Raw genomic sequence first — 22,263 nt, 5'->3', positions numbered from 1 at the left:
CCACCTATCTCTCCAAGTCCACTTCCACCTCTACTTGGACCTGATCAACCTGATTCAAGATTCTTATATTTTATTTCTGCTCTGCTTAGTGTTGGGACAGGATACAGTTGTAGTGAGGGACAGTATTAGGTTTTGCATGTGTGCAGCTTTACAAAAAACACTCTGCAACCATGTCTGTAATAGTACTGTGCCAAAAGCCGCTGTGTGTACTGTGCATCCCTACCTGTGTGGGTGCAGTGCCCCATGCTCTGCGGGTGAAATTTCTAAGCTGCTAATGTAGGGGTACTGTTCCCCGTGCTCTATAGGTGAAATGTATAACTGTCCTGGCAGTAGCTAGCCTCCCTCTCTGTGAAGACACTGTTACAATTTTAATGCTATTCATTTACTTCCTATTTTGCCAGGATTGCTGCGGTTACAGTCCCATAGTGGGACTAAGTAAAAAAAAAGTTAGGAAAAAGTAAAATAAAATTTTTAAAATAATTGTAAAAATATTTTTTTAAAAATCTAATATAATAATAATAATAAAAAAATCAATATACGGTATATTCTCTCTAAACAAAGATTTGAATGAAAAAAAATCTAAACAATAAAAGTACACATATTTGGTGTCGCCGTGTCCGCAACGACCTGACCTATAAAACTGTCCCACTAGTTAACCCCTTTAGTGAACACTATAAAAAATAAATATAAAACAAGACAAAAAACAATGCTTTATCATCATACCACCGAACACGTGATCAAAAAGACGGATATAAACATGTTACCGCTGAAAACGTCATCTTGTCCCGCAAAAAACGAGCCACCATACAGCGTCATCAGTGAAAAAATAAAAAAGCTATAGCTCTCAGAATAAAGCGATGCAAAAATAATAATTTTTTCTGTAAAATAGTTTTTATTATATAAAAGCACCAAAACATAAAAAAGAATAGGAGGTGTCGCTGTAATTGTACTGACCCAAAGAATAAAGCTGCCTTATCAATTTTACCATACACAGAACGGTATAAACACCCCCCCCAAAAAAAAAAAAAAGAAATTCAGTACCAATAAAAACGTCAGCTTGTCCCGCAAAAAACAAGATCTCACATGACTCTGTGGGCCAAAACATGGAAAAATTATAGCTCTCAAAATGTGGTGATGCAGAAACTATTTTTTGCAATAAAAAGCATCTTTTAGTGTGTGACAGCTGCTAAACATAAAAACCCGCTATAACGCCTGTTTCACACATCTTGATATTTCCAGTACCGGAGATGTCAGTGTCCGTGTGTGTAATACATGTGGCATAAATAGTACCACAAGGACGGGTGCCAGAGAAGAAGAGTTGCAGTAAGCGCTGTTCCCCGGCGCCGGGTGCTGAAGATGGCTCTCATCATTCTCCCCTGCTCTGCCAGCGATTGGCACAAACGGGAGAATGATGAGAGTTACATGTAAGGCCTGTTTCACGTTTCATTTATTTGCTGTGAGTCCAAATCCGCCAGGTTTTTGGACGGATCTGCTTTAGCAGGTAGTGAGCGAAATTTAAAGGAAAACGAGTCTGGGGAAAAAGAGAGCGAGAGACCGAAATTTAAAGAAAATCGAGTCTGGGGAAAAAAAGAGTGAGATTTTTTTTTTTGTTTGCACGACTGTTCCGGAACGCTACACGGGTTTAAAGCCCTGCTCCAGCGATTCTGCCGGGCATGCGCAATATAAATTAGCGGACCGTCGATTGGAAAAAAACGTTGCAGAGTCCGTCCCATCCGCCCGGGAGATGCTAACATTTTGACGCAAAAAACGGGTGGGACGGACAACCGTCAGTCAAGATCCGCCGCTAATGTAAGTCTATGGGGGAAAAAAACTGATCCGCCCCTTTTTTGGCGGATCCGTTATTTTCAAAAATTGGCGGATTTTGACTGACGTCAAAAAACGGAAGTGTGAAACAGGCCTAAGTGATAAAGAGACAGCAGGCAGCGGCTGATGGAACTATTAATCCAATCAGCCTGCCCCTGCAGATGCTAATAACAGTGACAGCAAGAGCGGCTGATGGGAGTAATCATCAGCCGCCGCCTGCAGTATAAATAAATAAATGAATGAAAAAAACGGCGTGGGTTCCCCTGTATTTTATATAACCGACCAGTCAAAACTCACAGCTGGGTGCTGCAATCAGCTGTCAGCTTCAGCAAGGTTGGTTATCAGGAATAGAGGGGTCCCCACAGTATTTTTTTTAAATTTAAATAATTTAAAAAACGGTGTGGCGGTCCCCCTATTTTTTACAACCAGCCTTGCTAAAGCTCACAGCTGGGTGCTGGTATTCTCAGGCAGGTAAGGGCCCAGCCTAAAAATAGCAGCCCGCAGCTGCCCAGAAAAGGAGCATCTATTACTATCTACTCTGTAGCGGTGGCAAGTGGGGTAATATTTGTGGGGTAATATTTGTGGGGTTGATGTCATCTTTCTATTGTCAGGTGACAACAAGCCCATGGCTTAGCAATGGAGAAGCGTCTACAAAACACCTATCCATTACTAATCCTATAGTTGTATTGTAAATAAAGAATAAAGTCCTTTAATTGAAAAAATGACACAGACTCCTTTTAATATTCCTAATAAAACCATACTTACAACCTCGCCTATTCCACCAAAGCCCTCGATCTCCTGTAATAAAAGTAAAATAAAAAAGCAACAATATACCATACCTGTCCGTCGTTCTGTCCCACACTGTAATCCATGTCTGGGGGGAAATTACTTTTCAACCTTGACGGTGGCAAGGCGACCTTCCAGGCTGAGAACTGCTGGTGAATGAGCTGCTGGGAACGCAGCGTAAGTAACTGAGCGTGACGTCATAGAGGTTACCTTCGGTTACTGGGCTCTTTTCCCAGCCGGGCTGAGCTGCAGGGTCACTAATAAAAATCACATACCAGGAAACAGTAGTTTCAAAAAGGGGGGACTTGTTGAGTATAGCCAGTATTAAGGCACATCTAGTTAAGTTCCTTGGGGGGGTCTAGTTTCCAAAATGGGGTCACTTGTGGGGGGTTTCCACTGTTTAGGTACATCAGGGGCTCTTCAAACAGGACATGGCATCCGTTCTCAGTCACAGCCAATTTTGCGTTGAAAAAGTCAAATGGCGCTCGTTCCCTTCTGAGCTCTGCCGTGCGCCGAAACAGTGGTTTACCTGCACATATGGGGTATCAGCGTACTCAGGACAAATTGCACAATTTTTTTTTTTGGGGGGGGGGTCCAATTTCTCCTGTTACCCTTGGGAAAATAAAAAAAAATTTGGATCTGAAGTAAATTTTTTGTGAAAAAAGGTTAAGTGTTCATTTTTTTTTAACATTCCAAAAATTCTTGTGAAGCACCTGAAGGGTTAATAAACTTCTTGAATGTGGTTTTGAGCACCTTGAGGGGTGCAGTTTTTAGAATGGTGTCACTTTTGGGTATTTTCTATCATATAGACCCCTCAAAGTGGCTTCAAATGTGATGTGGTCCGTAAAAATAAAATGGTGTTGTAAAAATGAGAAATCGCTGGTCAACTTTTATCCCTTATAACTTTCTAACAAAAAGAAATGTTGGTTCCAAAATTGTGCTGATGTAAAGTAAACATGTGGAAAATGTTATTTATTAACTATTTTATGTGAAATATCTCTCTGATTTAAGGGCATAAAAATTCAAAGTTGGAAAATGGCAAAATTTTCAAAATCTGTTCACAAATAAACGCACGTCATATCAAAGAAGTTTTACCACTAACATGAAGTACAATATGTCCTGAGAATCACCGGGATCCATGGAAGCGTTCCAGAGTTATGACCTCATAAAGGGACAGTGGTCAGAATTGTAAAAATTGGCCTGGTCATGAACGTGCAAACCACCCTTGTGGGTTAAGGGGGTTAAAGCACAAGACTTTGGGTCCCCCATTAACTTCTACTGTATATCGTCTATTGGGTTTGGGTCCAGAGTCAAGTTCGGACCTGAACCAAACTTTTTACTGTATACTGGCTGAACCTGAACATCCACAGGTTCGCTCATCACTACGTGTGTTTATTGTAATCATCATGTTTGACTATCGTGTTTTTTAATGTGCAGGCTTCCATTGTTTCTAGGTGTCACCTTATATAGTTGTAATGCACCACGTGGCCATTATCAAGCATTATTGTCCTGAGTGCCCCCATAACAAGTAATAAAACCCCCATGGACACTAACACTGTGGAGTGTGTCACTCGCACCAGCAGACAGCTGCAGATCAGGTTGGGACCCCCTACTATGGGGATGCTGTTTCACCTGTACAAGCAGTGTGCGTAAAAACCGCTACAATTGCAATAATACATGTGGGTTATCCTGCACTTTTCGCCCATGTGGCACAGGACTGGCATGGGCAGACACAGACAGAAGAGAAAAAAAATATGGGCCCTTTCCAGTCCAATAGGTCAGGATAATACACAATTTCACTGCTTAGGAGGCGGCTGTGGCCCTCTTACCTCTGAGGCTGCACAGGTCGCACCAATGGTATGTCCGCCCCTATGTATAGCGCCAGAATTCGGGAATCGCCAGTGTAGTCTAATGTGCTGACATCTAGTGGCCAATTTGAAATTGCACTTGACTTTTTCATGGCTAGATATGGACAAAATAAAAGAAAAAGAATCCACTCAAACGAATAAAATTCTCATTTTGATATCAGATAAGAAGTTTTGTTTTTTTAAAGGCTTGCCTTCCCTCCTGAGGCCTAACTGTCTCAGTTTTGATCATATTTTTGGTAGTTTCTGAGTTGTAGCGAGACAGACATTATAATTATCTATTGATATCAGTAAAGCACTCATTTTTTCTCTCCCCTGTGGACATGAATGACATGGAAGAGGGTCGTCACCACCGTCTGTGTGTGAATCTCTGCCTCCCTGACAATGGAAAACCAAGAAATGGGCCAGCCCTCGTCTTGCTATAAGGCTGTGTGCACACAGCGTTTTTTTAGTGGTATTTTTAGCGGATTTGCCAATAAAACCGCTAAAAATAAGCTTCCCATTCATTTCTATGCATTTTGCACTTTTTGTGCATACTGATGCGTTTTTTTACTGCGAAAAAACGCAGCCTGCTCATTAATTTCGCAGATTTTTCCACGTTTCTGGCTATTTCTATGCGTCTTGAAAACGCGCGGAAAAAAAGCGCATGAAAACCACTCATTTTTTGCGCGGAAAACGCACAGAAAAAAACGTGCGGTTTCTGGGAAGGGAGTCAGGTTTTTCAGCAGAAATTTTCTGCTACGTGTGCACAGAGTCTAAGTGCAATGTGTAGGTGCGCATTCACACTGTGTTTACTAACAGACAAAACCTAGGATATAAATAATGAGCAAGCCAGTAAGTAAATAGTAATACAACGAGTTCCAAATTTACATGCAAACTAGATTTATGTGTCATAAAGATGTATTTTTTTTGGTTTTCAAATCATCTAATTGTAGCACAATGGCCGGCACCCCTGCATGGTGTCCCTTTTCTCCCTCCATGCAGGGACGCCGGCTTACTCACCACCCCGGCCCCGCAGCATGGTTTTCTGGCATGCTCCTGCTTCTTCCGGTTGCACCTAGTACGCACGCCCCTGCTCTTAAAGGGTCAGCGTGAACATATACAGTAGGGGAAATAAGTATTTGATCCCTTGCTGATTTTGTGAGTTTGTCCACTGACAAGGACATGAACAGTCTGTAATTTTAAGGGTGGGTTAATTTTAACATTGAGAGATAGAATATCAAAAATAAAATCCAAAAAAATCACATTGTATAAATTATATAAATTTATTTGCATTTTGCAGTGAGAAATAAGTATTTTCTCCCCTACCAACCATGAACATTTCTGACTTCTACAGATGCACCTTATGAACTCATTACCTGCATTAAAGACAGCTGTCTTTCATAGTCACCTTTATAAAAGACTCCTGTCCACAGACTCAATTAATCAGTCAGACTCTAACCTCTACAACATGGGCAAGACCAAAGAGCTTAATAAGGATGTCAGGGGCAAGATCAGAGACCTGCACAAAGCTGGAATGGGCTACAAAACCAAATACTTATTTCCTCCACTGTAGTAAATGCCCTCAGCTTGTTGCTCAGAGGCATTTAGTATAATTTGTTCACCTGCAAGATGGCTCCCAGCCAGTTGTTGGAGACAGCCAAGTCACAAGAGGTCCCTGGTCCCTATACATCCAGGTCAGTCAGCAGTGCCGCCATCTTCTCCACCAGGTCTGGTAGTCGCCGAGTTACTGTGTGCAGGTGTCTCCGAAGAAAGAGAAGCAGAGGCGATGTCCCCACACAGTCCCGATAATTGTACCAATGAGCTGCTCACAGGAATCTCCCCACCTCGTTGATGTGCTGTCTCAGAGACCAGGCTGAAGACAGGACCAAAGCAGTTATCCTCAGTCTCTTGTCTAGTAGGTCTGGTGAAGAGAACGTCAAGGCAGTGGCATCTTCCAAGTCTCTGCGATCCACCAACCAGGCGGAGGAACTCCAGTTGGTCCTTGAATCCTCTGGGGTGGTAGCTGATCTCAACGAATGAAGAGAGACTTCCTAATGCCCAATTCCTGGTTCCGCACCCACTTCATCCTATGTTGAGGATGGATTGATGGAGAGAAGTATCTTTACCGGGAAGATGGTGAGATATATCATTTTTTCTTCTAAGGGTTCATACTCACATGCGAGAAACTCGGACGAGTATCACACGTCAATACCTGGCACTGCCGCCGGCACTAGGATCGGAGCGTTCAGCTGCATGTATTTCTATGCAGCTGAACATTCCGATTCGAGTGCCGGCGGCAGTGCTAGCGATTGACATGCGAGACTCGGCCGAGTTTCTCACATGCGAGTATGAGCCCTAATGGACAGCAAAGGTCATGGTCCTGAAGAGAAGTAGTGGGAGTCCATGAAGAGGTGTCAGCCTCCAACTTCTCAACTTCTCTGCAGAGTCCTCTTGAGCTTGAAGAAGAGGGGGCATAAGGGGGAGTACTGAAATGCAATGGATAGCTCTCCTAAATGGTGTCCCATTCTCCCTCCATGCAGGGATCTCTGCTTATTCACCTCCCCGGCCTCGCTTGGTTCCCTGGCATGCTACTGTCTCTTCCTGGTGTGTGCGCCTCAGCTCTCAGGGAGCACTCTACTGCTCTTATAGGGGCAGTGTGTGCATATAGTATATGTCCTCAGCTTGTTGCAGAGAGGTATTTAGCATATTGTGTTCACCTGTAAGGTGGCTCCCAGCCAATTGATGGCAGTCATTCTGTATATAAGATTCCCTCTCCCTTAGGGAGTCGCCAAGAAACTAATTAAGTCATTAGGTAGTTGGTGTTCTACCAGTGCAGTTGTAATGTCCCTTGGTTCCAGAGCGGTCAATGTCCTGAATCCGAATCCTTGTGTCATGACTCAGCTGTCAGGTGCCCCGGGACCAGTGGCTCCTTCCCTGTCCCTAACACTAGGGGGCACCCTAGCTCAACCTCTTTCCTGGGATACTTCTGAAGATGCCAGGGCCATCACCCTTGCCTTATCTACTGAATCAGTCCTCCGTCTGTTCTCTTCCCCCACGGAGGAAAGAGGGGTGCTGTCGTGCACCACAGTGCACCAAACCGACAAACAAGGCAACATGGACAAGGGGTAACTGAAAATACCAGGCATACAAATATGCACTCACATATAACACAGGAATGCACCGGGAAGTGGAGGACAGAGAAAAAGCAAAGTAAGAAGCTGGAAAGGAATTATCAAACTTACAAACCCATGCAACAGTCACAGATAACTCCTCCAAACTCCTTGACATATAAACACCTCTCCTCCAAGCCATGCAGCATTAGCTAGCTCTGACATGTGCTTGAATCAGGACCCGGATTATATAAGGGATAAGAGTGGCTAACAGAGCTCAGCTGAGAACACAGACTCCCAGAGCTTCCAACATGGCTGATTAACCCCTGTACTGCCAAAATAAATAAACACCACTTAAAAAGAAGGTGAAGTGCTTCTTTTCAGTGCAGGAGTAGGAGCAATCAGACGCTGTGGTCTTCTGGCTCCTCTCTGTTGTGGTAATCCCGTGACACTCTGGTCCCGATGCGGCCAGTGTCCTGAAGCCGAATCCTTGGTCCCGATGCAGCCAGAGTCCTGAAATTGTCCCCTGGTCCTGGTGCGGCCTGTACTGTTGCCGAAGTCCCCTGGTCTTGGTGCGGCTAGTGCCTGAACATTGTCCCCTGGTTCCAGTGTGGCCAGTCCTGTTCCCAAAGTCCCCTGGTCCAGGTGCAGCCTGTTCCTGAACGTTGTCCCCTGGTCCTGGTGCAGTCAGTCCTGAATCTGAAGTCCCCTGGTCCTGATGCGGCCAGTGTCCTGTTCCCGAAGTCCCCTGGTTCCAGTGCAGCCAAAGCCTGAACATTGCGGACATTCCCTGATCCAGTCTGAAGATATCCCTAATCCGTGTCAGCGAACCTCACCCCTGGGGTCAGCAGATAAAGTATCGGGATCTGCCTAGGAGTGGTACCTGGCAGCTACCTGCAACCCAGCCTGTCTCCACCATTATGAGCTCCAGTGAACACCTGGTAGTCGCTTAGCTTTGTCCCTTCCTATGCAAGCCCGGTCCTTTGGCACAGTGGGTCCACAAATTCACTGTTGAGCATAACTCTCTTAGATGGAATTGTGTCTCAGGGCTCTTTGGATCACTGAAATCAATCTCATATACCTGTGATAATTAGTTTGCCAGGTGAGACCAATTAAAGAAACACTACTTAAATGGAATCTGTCACCCCTGTTTAGTGATATCATGTAAAGATATCACCCAATTGTGCATCCCATAAGGATTCTTTTAGGATTTTTTATTCCCCCCGACCCCGCACCTTTGATGCAAAAATACCTTTGTTATCTTAGTGAAGAGGTATGCAAATCGCCGAGGTCCGGTCCGACTAAGCCACGCCCATCGGACCGGACCGCAGCAATTTGCATACCTCTTCACCAAGATAACAAAGGTATTTTAGCATCAAAGGTGCGGGGTCGGGGGGAATAAAAAATCCTAAAAGAATCCTTATAGGACGCACAATTGGGTGATATCTTTACATGATATCACTAAAAAGGGGTGACAGATTCCCTTTAAGAAAGACGTTCCACATTATTAAGCAGCCACAGGTTTTAAGCAATATGGGAAGGAAAAGGATATCTCTACTGCCAAAAAGCATCAAATAGTGCAATGCCTTAGGCAAGGTATGAAAACATTAGGTATTTCACAAAAACTTAAGTGTGATCATTGAACTGTGAAGAGATTTCTGGCTGACACCTTCACAGACAGATTTGTGCAGATAAAGGCAAAATGAAGAAGGTTTCTGCCAGACAAATTCATCGGATTAAGAGAGCAGCCACTACTATCTCACTTCTGTACTCTCATCTAAACTCTGTCATACACAGAAGCAATCTAACTTACACCTCTTGCTGGGAAACAGATATTGGTATCACCTTAACCGACTCAGAATGGACTCAAATCTGGTCCTCCACCACGAGTGGTATACTTAATACTTTGATGCTCGAAACAAACTATAAACTCATGCTGAGATCAGATTTGACCCCTGCCAGAGTTGCTAAAGCTTTTCCAAACTATTCATCCTAGTGCTTCAGAGGCTGCCAATCCACTAGTGACGTGTCCACGTATGGCGAGTCTGCCCCAAAGTCCACAGGCTCTGGATCAGAGAATATTTTCTCATCCTATCTGTCACATATCATAGCCTTAAGAAAGATCCCTGGGACGCCTTCCTCAACAAACATCTAGAAAAACTAAGGCCTCAGCATTTCAATCAATGAAAAATTATCCACCAGTCTTGCAGTTGTGCATAATCCTACTATTCGGCCACCCCTAAACAGTGCTTACAAGCAGAAATGGATGTAGTGGGCCTAGACATACATGAAGACTAATTTTAAAACAGTCTAGTCTGCTGATGAGTGCTGTGCAACACTGGATGGGCCAGATGGATGGAGTAGTGGATGGTAGGTAGAGGGCCCCCATGTCCCAACAAGGCTGCGTGGTCATGAAGGAGGTGACCGTCATAATTTGGGCCAGAATCATGAGGAGAGAGCTGTTAGGCCCCTTTGGAGTCTCGAAGCAATGAAAATGACCTTGGCAAACTATACAGAGTTTCTGACTGACCACTTTCTGCCATCTGTAGCAAAATCATCTTCATGGAGGACACTGCCCCATCTAATGCTGTAAAAGGGACCTCTGGGTCATTGGCTGCTATTGGCATAAAAAGAGAGAAATTCATGTTGTGACCACCATCCTCCCCTGACCTCTACCCTACTGAGAAGCTTTTGGAGTATCCTCAAGCAATAGATCTATGAGGGTGGGAGGCAGATCACATCCACACAGCAGCTCAGGGAGGCTATTCTGACATCCAAGAAAATTCAAGCAGGAACTATCCAAAAACTCACAGGATCAATGCATGCCAGAATTTTGAAGGTGATCCCAAAGAAGAGTCCTATGTTAACATGTAACTTAGCCTGTTAAGAGGTTTTTGATTGAAAAAGCTTTGATTTCAGTAAATGTGGCCTCTTAACGCTGCAAATTCAACAAATGACCATTTTCAGTTCTTTGCCACCTATAAAATGGTTGGAAACTGTTGTGCAGAATAATTTGTAACGGAGCATTCTGAGGTTTTTGATGATTTTAACCCTATACTGACTCATTTGCATCGACCATTTAGGAAAATCAGATAAAAATAGCATTTGCATAAAAACTTGCAACACGGTGTAGTACATACAAATAACTTGGGGTACTTGGTGGACAGTATTTTTTTTTTGTTATTTTCATTTATCCCTGTCTGTTTTCCCTTGTTTGTCTGGTTATTGTTATCTTATACACTTCAGTTTCCCACCTCCCTTAATGAGGTAGGGGACAGGTTAGTGTTGATATAGTAGCATAGCAAGGCACATGCACACGGTGTCTCCATTTTCAGGAGTAACCCGAGGGTGGACAGTATTTTGATCAAAAAAGTGCAAAAGCCATCCCACCGCGACAAGGTGTACCCAATCAGGATGGTCCTATTTCTAGTATTAAACCTCTCTATGTGCCGTCAGACCTTAATAGACGGGGACAGGGCAGACCCAGGCCTGACTGTTTTACACCGGCCAATGGAAACCAAAAAAAGGGGCTTGTTGGAAGCATTAGAGAGGGATAAAGACATGGGGCCGGTTTATGGGACATGGGGAAACTGTCAGGTTCACGGTAAGGTTCCTGTGGCCATAGAGGTGCGTCTCACTGATTGTCAGAGAAAGACCCCCCCAAATGGCGATCGATTTATTCACAAATTTCCAGAAAGAATAACAGAGGAACGGCAAAACAGATATCCAAAGAAAGATAGAAGATCTGAGGGAAATACAAGCATTTGCTTTTCTATAACTGGTAAGAGAGCAGACAGCTCCTCTGTAACAGCTGCTAGAGCTGCAGGAATTACACCCTGCACCTCTGTGTGTCCAGATAAGAAGCGCTGTGCGCAGTGCTCAGACAGATAAAGACATTTTTACATCGGTCGGCGCTGCATTTTGCTTACTAAGCACAACTCTGCAGATACTGAGCTCAGCTAAACTCTTGTTGACCAGCAGAGGGCAGCACTGAGTTGCATTTCATTTCCACAGATCTTACAAACCCTCATCATGAGCTAATTATTATTATTTATTATTATTATTATAGCGCCATTTATTCCAAGGCACTTTACATGTGAGCAGGGGTATACATAACAAAAAACAAGTACAATGATCTTGAACAAAATGAGTCACCGACTGGTACAGGAGAGAGGATCCTGCCCACAAAGGCTCACAGTCTACTAATCCATCTATGTGTAATGCAGGGGCTACATAGAAATAATGGGGCCCCATAACAGAAGTTATAATTGTCCCCTCCACCCTCCAAAAAAAGTTATAAATGATAATACTTTTCAGGGTCACAGAAGAGAATATGTCACAACTTTCCAGCCTTTACATAGTAATTTTTCCTCCTGCTGAAGTCCTAGATTCCTCCTTCATTGTACCCATAAAGTATGATGCCAAAAAATGTGCCCCCCAAACATGCACAGTATAATGACCCTACTGTGACCCTCCTCAACTTCCAATGCAAAGTATGATCCCTCAAATGTGACCTCCACACAGTCCTCCAGTATAATGGCCCGCACTTGCCCCCAAACAGTGTAGTAATGGCCTCCACACAGTAGAATGGATCCCACACAAACCTTCACGCTGTATAATTGCTTGCATACGGTATGATGGCCCCCCACATAGCTCTCCAAATATTATAATAGCCCCATGTATCCTTCCATATAGTATAACGGGTCCCCATAATCCTCCATATAGTATAATACACACCCCCATTGTCCTGCATACAATATAATGCACAGCCCATGGTCCTCTATATTATATAATGCACCCCCATACAATATAATAAACCCCCCATGGTCCTCCATATAATATAATGCACCCTCCATGATCCTCCATACAATATAATGCACCCTCCACAGCCCTCCATACAATATAATGCACCCTCCATGGTCTTCCATATAATATAATGCACCCTCCATGATCCTCCATACAATATAATGCACCCTCCACAGCCCTCCATACAATATAATGCACCCTCCATGGTCTTCCATGCTACTTATATAATGCACTCCCCATGGTCCTCCATACGATATAATGCATCCCCCAAGGTCCTCCATATGATATAATGCACCCCCATGGTCCTCCATACTATATAATGCACCCCCCATGTTCCTCTATATAATATAATGCACCCTCATGGTCCTCCATACTATATAATGCACCCCCCATGTTCCTATATATAATGCACCCTCATGGTTCTCCATACTATATAATGCACCCCCCATGTTCCTATATATAATGCACCCTCATGGTTCTCCATACTATATAATGCACCCCCCCCATGGTCCTCCATACTATATAATGCTCTCACAGTGATCTTCCATACAATATAATGCACCCTCCATGGTCCTCCATACTACATAATGCTCTCACCATTGTCCTCCATACTATATAATGCACTTCCCATGGTCCTCCATACTATATAATGCTCTCAGCATGGTCCTCCATACTATATAATGCTCTCAGCATGGTCTTCCATACTATATAATGCTCTCACCATTGTCCTCCATACTATATAATGCACTTCCCATGGTCCTCCATACTATATAATGCTCTCAGCATGGTCTTCCATACTATATAATGCTCTCACCATTGTCCTCCATACTATATAATGCATTTCCCATGGTCCTCCATACTATATAATGCTCTCAGCATGGTCCTCCATACTATATAATGCTCTCAGCATGGTCTTCCATACTATATAATGCTCTCACCATTGTCCTCCATACTATATAATGCATTTCCCATGGTCCTCCATACTATATAATGCTCTCAGCATGGTCTTCCATACTATATAATGCTCTCACCATTGTCCTCCATACTGTATTATGGCCATCTCTCACTGATTAAAAATAAAAATTAAACCTACAATACTCACGTTTCCTCGTTCCACCCAATGCTCCGGTCTCCTGAGCGTGTGGTTTGAAGCGACGCACATCTCAGTACAGCGGACACACTGTAATGACGTCATCGCGCCCACTGCACTGAGACGTCTGACATCAAGGAAGAATGATGGGGGTTGAAGCGTTAGCTGACGCTCCTTTCTCCATCACCATTGCTCACGCTGGTGGCCAGAGGGGGGCCTGATGTGGGTGCTAACGGGCTGAGTGTGAGCGCTGACAGGCGGAGGGTGTCCCGCTGCAGGCGCTGACGGGCGGAGTGCGGGCACTGACAGGCAGAGGGAGGGGGCCCCATAGTAGTCGCGTGGCCTGCCACCATTGGTGGTACGCCACTGGTGTAAGTATGCTCAGATATAGGGAGCAGAAAGTGGGCTGAACAGTGCAGCATGCCCCAGCAATTTTGATCATGCCCCTAGCCACACCCCAAGTTACATCCATTTGCCACTTCTTTCTATCCTTGGGAGAGGAGATGTCAGGGGGATCTTGGTGTCAGTGAGGGACATACAGAAGACCACCTAGGAATGCGGGCTATAGCCCAAAGTCTGGGACGGTCCTCCTTTATCCAGGACGGTTGGGACTTATGGATTCATTTTTTTATTCATTCGTTCATAGCTTAGGAGCTATACCTTTCTTATTTTTACGTAAGCTTCATTTTATGAAGTCTTGCTTTTTGTGTCTGTAAACCTGCGTTCCTATGATGTATAAATCCTGTGTTCTTTTTTTCCGCAAATTTTCTGCATGTATCCGTAACAAATGACACAATAACAGATATGCGGTTTAGTTTTCAACCTTATTTGATGCATTTTTGTGCAGATTTCAAGTAGCATTTTAAGTGTTTTTTTACAGTATAGAAAAGCTTTGTTTCTACATGACTTAGGAAAGTCTGACTGACGGCTTCCCTGTAATGACCCCTCCCAAAACCCACACTTACCCCTTCTTAACTTAAATAAGACACGACTGCGTGACATTGGATGTAAAAGGCCACAGCAGCCCCGTTTATTAACACCAAACAAGCAATAACATTTTATCCATAAACGTAGAAATATTCCATAAACATAACCACCAGCAAAAGGAGGGGGGGGGTAAATAAAGAGTCCATTGTACATGATTGCAACACCAGCTCCACCACGTGCCCTCAGCCGCACCACACCGGCTCGAGGACACCCAGCCGAGTGTTGCCCAACCAATGTCCTGCTGGGACCCAGCCCAGCAGGGACCCACGTTAACATGCCCCGCTGTGACCCAACACAGCAGGGTCCCACGTTAACATGTCCCGCTGTGACCCAGCACAGCTGGGACCCACCTTAACCAAGTATACCATTGCACCACCAGGGGTAACCCGCTCCTGCACTGGGTTCACCCCCCCGCTTTGTGCAATCCACCAACTTCAAATACCCCCCTCCTTTCCGCCACCGCGAGCACGTATGACACCTTGTACGTGCGAGTACCACCACCAAAAAACCCCAACCCGAGCCGACTCTGCGGCTCGAGTAACCAATGTTTCTGTACCAAGACCAATCGATCAAAACTGATTCCCATTAGACCTCACAATGCCAACCTACACCAAAATACCAGTACAACAAGGTCAGCCACACCCAAGACCTGCAACTAGGCAACCGCATCGTCCAATCCTATGCACCGCCTGCGCGACCAGTCCCCAACCTGAGCCGCCGCCTCTGCCTCGTTGAGACCGTAACATTGCAGGCGCCTCCGAAAATTGTACTTCACCTAATAATTAATCAAAGCCAACCATTATTGCCGTGAACAAAAGAACCTACATTGGTTCCCCAAACCTCCGATAGATTCTTGAAAATGTGCCCAGTAAAACCCACTATGTAGTCATTCCAAACAGGAGCACCTATGGACACCAACACGAGCACGGCTCCTAGGCAGAAAATTGCACTCCACCTCATAATAATCAAAGCCAACCATTATAGACATAACAACAGAACCTACACTGGTTCCCCAACCTCCGACAGATTCTTGAAAAACGTGCCCCACTATATAGTCATGAACAACACGAGCATGGCTCCCAGGCAGGAGCATTCAGGCCCGATGTCTCAGATCAAACCCCTTGACGCCCCAGCGACCAAGTCTCCACCACACATGTGCAGTACCAAAACGCTGTTGGTCCCGTCAACCCTGCGTGATAGCATCTATCTTAAAATATCCACCCAACTAGAAAACATAAACCAATCCACCCCGTAATCACCACGACCCGGAATGAATTAATTGTGTGCATCACCCGTGCACTTCGAACCCAGAATCACAACACTATTGTTGCCACCCTCTTACCAAAAGTGAGATGTACTCCGCACCCATTCCCCGCTGAACTGTGGATTCGACACTACTCACAAAAGAAAGAAAAGCGACTCCACACCACCTGAAGTCCAGGAAAACTCAGACACACATCACGTCTCCCGAAAACCCCAGACACCATAAACCCGGGCCATCCGTCAAAACATTGCACTCACCGGTGCCCGATGCTTGTCCACCACTCAGCCTTAAAGCACCGCAAAAAGCACCCCCAAACGGAGCACAGCCCCAGACGATTACCAGGTCCTTAGAATCATTAAAAGTCAATGCACATCACACTAGCTTCCCCTGCCACAGCGTACCACCAGCCCGAAATTAATGAAAGTAATGTTATAGTTGCAACCTGCTCACCCACTAAATAAAGTACACCTCCCCCGTGTCCCCATAATACCAGCCGGTCCTGACAAGTGCGCATAACGGAATTAATGACATAGCCATGTATTGCCGGACGGGCTACACCCACGCGGGAGACCATTCACACGGCCATCGAAACAACATGTCCTGCCTCATGCTCTATACAGAATTCCTGACAAATGGAGCAACACCCGCTGGATAAACAAACCGTTCACCAACCAGGACCCCCGAGACCAGTAAAGCACACGCTGGGTTACCCAACTCAAATGTTGCATCATCCTTGAGCAACACTTCACCCTGGCCCCCCCGTCCGGGGGCACCCAAAAAGAAAAGACTCTAAGGAGAGCTGTATACCCAGAAGGCAAAGCAGGACCAGCTGCACCCACAATAAACCTCCTAGCCCATCGTAACAAAAAACTATCCACTCTGTATAATAAACTCCTACGTAGCTGCAATCAACGGCTGTAACAAATACCACCCGATACAGTCTGCCAAAAGCTCAATCGGCAACCCTAAAGAACCACAGTGAGAACCCACCAGTCCTTACATACAAAAGTTGTTAAAACTGCCCCAGGGCAGCCACGACCAGCAAATTACTGTAAGAACGCCATATGACTGCAGATCATGCAAAAAACCCCAGTGGATCGTAGCCCCACGGATTCAATAACCAAAATCAACCCCCCAAAACAGCAGCGCGATATACACGGGAACCTAATAACGACCCCCGACCTGACACGATGTACTCGTTAACCTAACCTGACTTAGACATAGGGCCCCAGGTGAATCAAACACTTTGACTTATCCAAACACATGATAACCGCAACTACGCCCTAAGCATGAAGAAACCCAAAGTAGTCAAGGGTTGGACCATGAACAGAAATAAGCACACCACCTTCCCTAATACCAGATAGTAGTCCCAGGTTGGACCATGAACAGAAAATAAGCACTGCACCATCCCTAATACCAGATAATCCCCGACTACCACACAGAAACCAAACCACGGACCTCAACAACCGGACATTGACCAACCATAAAACCCCAGCTCCACGCCATATCTACGTACCCCCAGAAATTAACCAGGAAAACAAATCCGGTAAAAGGTCAACTCCAAGCCCCCCGGGGGAAATGTCATCCATTGCTGCCAGAAAGGCAGGTTCCCAAAAGATCTGCCATCCCAAGCATCTCGACCTCACCAGAACGTCTGCCGCAACAAACCAAAATGCCCCTAGTGAACATGAAAACCCTTAGTACACTCAAAGCCCCTATTGGAGAACCGAACCCGGCATATAAATAAAACACACCGTAATGAAAACTCGACCACCTACCCCCTCACCTCTGACCAGCAATAGAACACACCCCACTGTAACGTGAAAGATTAAGCCGCCCGATGCACTACCCAAACAGATCACCACGTCAGTGAACTGCCATCCAACCCTTATCAAATACTAGGCGCGGCGATAAAACAGCTCACCACATCAGTGAACTACCATCAAATCCTTATCAAATACTAGGCGCGGCGATAATCCTCCAGCCCAAAGACCCCATGCCTATAACAATAAACCATAAAACCGGCATGGATATGGCTATCCACCACCGCTCTGCCAATATCCGTATCACCACCTGAATTACTCACAAACCGCCATGGAATCACCACCAGTCATACACAAACACCCAGAGAATGCAAGCACAATTATACTAACCAAAATAAAATGATGTCGTCACCTATAGATATACCCACTATCATAAAAGCAAACTAGCATGAAATTAAAAAAATACCTCCCAACACTCATGAAGTGCACAAAACAGCCTCCTGGACCACAAAGCAACCATTCCCTCACAAATTCGAACGCTGTCCACATGGACCAGCCGCGCATCTTTCCAAACCCCCAAACACCCGAAACAATACGTAGCAACACCCTTCCCAACCAATATAATCTAGACATTAATAAAGGTTTAAGTGTGCCTTAGTGAGCCTTACTTACTATAGATATACCCACTATCATGAAAGCAAACTAGCATGAAAAATAAAAAAAAACCACCCAACACTCATGAAGTGCACAAAACGGCCTCCTGGACCACAAAGCAACCATTCCCTCGCAGATTTGAACGCTGGCTACATGGACCAGCCGTGCATCGTTCCGAAACCCCGTGACAAACCAACTACTACCCTAGTGCGAAACCATACGTAGCAACGCCCTTCCCAACCAATATAATCTAGACATTAATAAAGGTTTAAGTGAGCCTTACTTACTAGGCTGACTCCGCGGAACCCCACAGAACAGCCGTCACGTGTCCTCCGCGTCGAGCACCGCAACTGCGATCTTCTCCATGGATCTACGCCGACTGCAGCCCTCCTGGGCCGCAGCGCCAGCGCCCAGACCGACTGTCCGTCCGGGAACGCATGGCAAAAAGTCACCGGCTCGGAGCCTCAAACAGGGGGGGGGGGGAGGTCGGCGCTCCAGCCGCAGGCAACACCTCCTGAATCTGGCACCCAACGCCGGGGGAACGCGACGCCGGACCACATGACCTGTGGCCCTTGGCAGCTGAAGGGTGGCCACATGACCGAGCCACCGCCCGCTTCCCCCCAGCGCCGCGAGAAAGGAAATGAGGCCAGTGAAGTCACACACCACCTCGCCACCGGGCTCCTTGCCGCGTCACGTCACCGCCGTCCACCGATGTCGATGACCGCGCCGGGTCAGTTGACCACGCCGGGTAACGTGGCCGCGACGTGTGCGTCACCACTGTGTGCCGCGATCCGAAATGGAGGGGAGGCCGGCCACGTCACTCACCGCCCCATTACCTTGCTGCCTGCTTCTCGACTTCTGGCTCCGGCCCCGCGATGTCTTCTGCAACAGGTCTGCTAATGGGGCTCATCCTCCGCTGCAAACTTAACTCCGGGTTGAGGTGCTCAGGAGGCCGTGATTGTCGCTGCCGCTTCGGAGGCAGAGGGGTACCATCTTCTCCGCCGTCGCCATCACCAGACCATCGCTGCAGCTGTTCCTTCATCCACTGCTGGCCGCGCTGCTCCATCATTCTCTTCATCTGTGCCACGAGGTATTCCATCTTCTGGATCCAAAGATTCAAGCTGAAGTCCCAGATGTGAGGAGCTGACGATTCCGGACGTCTGCAAGGTAAGGAATGACCATCCCCCCACAGTTCTGCCCTATATATCCATCCCACAACTGACCACTCCCTGCCAACTCACATTGCACAATAAGCCCCATAGCTCCAACCCACACCTTCCCCACAAACACAAAGCACTACTGACCACTCCCTGCCAACTCACATTGCACCATAAGCCCTATAGCTCCAACCCACACCTTCCCCACAAACACAAAAGCACTACACCTTACCCTTCACTAACCCTCAGGCCTAGCATCCCTCCTTAGTCATGTGCGCCCTCCCTGTAGCCCCTTTGGGGAAGGCGTCCGGGCTTGCCTCTTACAATGGTTTGTGAAAGTATTCACTCCCTTTGCATTTTTCATGTTTTACTAACTCATAACAAGGTATTTCATTGGGTTTTTTTTTACGGTTTGCATCAGTTCATGTAAAGAACATGACGACAACTGTGAAGATTTGGTTTTCTTTTTTATTGTGAAGCAAACAACAAATAGCACAAAATAACTGAAAACTTCAGTGTGAATAACCCTAAAGTCATCACCCTAAAGTCAGTACTTTGTAGAGCCTCCTTTTGCAGCAGTTATGGCTTTCCACATCTTGCCACTGATTTTTGCCCATTCCTCAGGGCTCCCGCTCCTTCTAGTTAGATGGTGACACTTAGATTGCTCACAGGTGGGCTTCCTTTCACTAAGCATGTGACTTATGAAGGTCATTACTTGTATACCTCCTTCATTGTGAGACACTGACAGTGAATACATCTGTTATCAATATGGCGGTTGTAAAGTATCAGCAGATGATAATACCACCTCTTGCAGGACGTTTCATACTGGACACATCACTGTCCATCATTTTAAAGCTCAATCAACATCAATATTCCATGGACCCTAAAGGTAAATCCAAAACTTCTTCCTGATCTTCTATATGTGATATTCCAGGCGTTTGCTTTATATTGCATCTGTCACTGTATAATAATAGATCTCTGATTGGATGGATTGTGTATAAATATACAAGACTTTATGATGTTTTTTTTATTACAGGATGATGCACTACCTATGGATCCAAAGAAAAGTCCCTTTGAAGAGGAGTTCAAACTTCTCCTTTGGCTCTTCCGTGGCACAGTCTTTGTCCCTGAGATGACACTACTTGTTGTCATAGAGTATTTGGCCTTACATCTTGTCCTGAGCAAGAAGACGAAGGGGTAAAAACCCTCTCATTCAGATCAAGAACCAGCCCCAGAATCAGAGCTGACATATAAAGCTGACCCCTATGAAACAACTAAACAACCCACTCCTGAGAAACATTCTAGAAGAACAGACTACTTGGTAGGAGCTGATTTGTATCCCCGAGATTCAAGTGCATGAATGACTGCATAAAGTCCATGAAATCCCCTGCCCCGCCCAACAACAAATGTCCTGGACCATCCATGGTTCCTGCTCCTTAGGATGCCAAAAGTACTCCTAGACATAAGTATAAAGTGGTATTCAGTGATACTGTCTGGGTCCTTACTATACTATACAACAGAGGAATAAGAGCTCAGAGTTCTAAACAATCATAAAGAGAAGATTCTGGTCTTTGAATGAAACCAAGAACACAGAACTTCAGAACCTAGAACACCAGAGTCTAGAGCTGAGAGCACCACATCCAAGAACACCAGAGCCTTGAAAACCCGCAAAACCACAACCCAGAGTCAAGAGAAGATTTTTCTGCAGATGTTTTTAAGAGTAAAAGAAAATTCAGGAGCAAAAAGCTGCCCAAAGTTCCCATTGCTCATCTCTCACATGATCCAGATCCATCATGAGTTTAAGTGATGCCTCCTATTGTCATCAACATCTCAACTCCTTGTCTCCTATTGACAACAATGCTGGGTTAGAATATTCTTTAACATAAGCAAACTTGAGATTCACATCCTACAAATGACGAGAAGCCTGAGGTTTTAGACCTATGAATGACTGAATGCGAGGGTGATGACCTGTTGATGATCCAGAGCCAGAGGGTCATTACCTGTTGATGGCACACAGCCAATTCTCTCCCTGATAAAAGGGACCCTGGTGAATACCATTTTTCCTGAATTGTACACGGACTATACAGTTAGTCCACCACACCCAATATCATCGGGGAGGACACTTCCATCAGTTAATACATATCAATATAAATGATCCATGCCCAATGCTGGTATACTGGGGGCATATGTACCAGAAAACTCCACACAGTCATAGTTCAAACACACCCTTATGGGACACTTCGATTGTCCCCACTCAGCAATAACACTAAGTTTTCTGCTTCTTCCTACAAGCTCCATAGATACATCCAAGTGAACCCTATCTCTCAGTGATACATTTCCACTATCCCTATGACGAAGCACTATACCAACAATATGACGAACATGTTTTGAGGTAATGACATTCAGGATCATCTTGGACTTTTCAATTGATAAAAATAAACTGAGAAAAATGTGTAGCATCCTGTATAAAAGTGTAAGCTGGCCATTTTTTTTAACTTGCCATGGCAATATCCCCCAACCTGTAACACTAAGACTAAGGGTGAGTCTCCACGGTCCGGATTGTCGGCACTTTGGACATAGCGGAAATTCCGCTCCACCCAAAGCGCCGCCCCCTTCTGTACGCACAGTAATTCCGAATGTGCTCATTGAACACATCCGGAATCGCCACAGCGTGTACATACAGTAGGCTATTTACCTTGTGGAGACAGAGTCTCTGCAAGATAAATAGACATGCTGCGTGTCGCATGTCCGGTTTCGCAAGTTTGTCACCCGCGTATTAGGACGCATAGTGTAGACGGAATTTCATAAAATCCCCTTCACTATGCTCTAACATCTGGACGCTGCAGATTAAACGCTGCGGCTGTACGCAGCGTTCAACCCGCAGCTAATCCGGATGTAATCCTGAATTGTGGAAACATACCCTAACAGAACTACCACTTCAGACATTTCAACTAAACATAGGCCCCTAACCCTCC

Source organism: Dendrobates tinctorius, unplaced genomic scaffold (assembly GCF_039654945.1).
Source record: "Dendrobates tinctorius isolate UK_male_01 unplaced genomic scaffold, ASM3965494v1 ptg000022l, whole genome shotgun sequence".
In the NCBI taxonomy this organism is placed as follows: domain Eukaryota; kingdom Metazoa; phylum Chordata; class Amphibia; order Anura; family Dendrobatidae; genus Dendrobates; species Dendrobates tinctorius.
The sequence above is the reverse complement of the archived record's forward strand: the minus strand, read 5'-3'. Positions refer to the sequence as shown.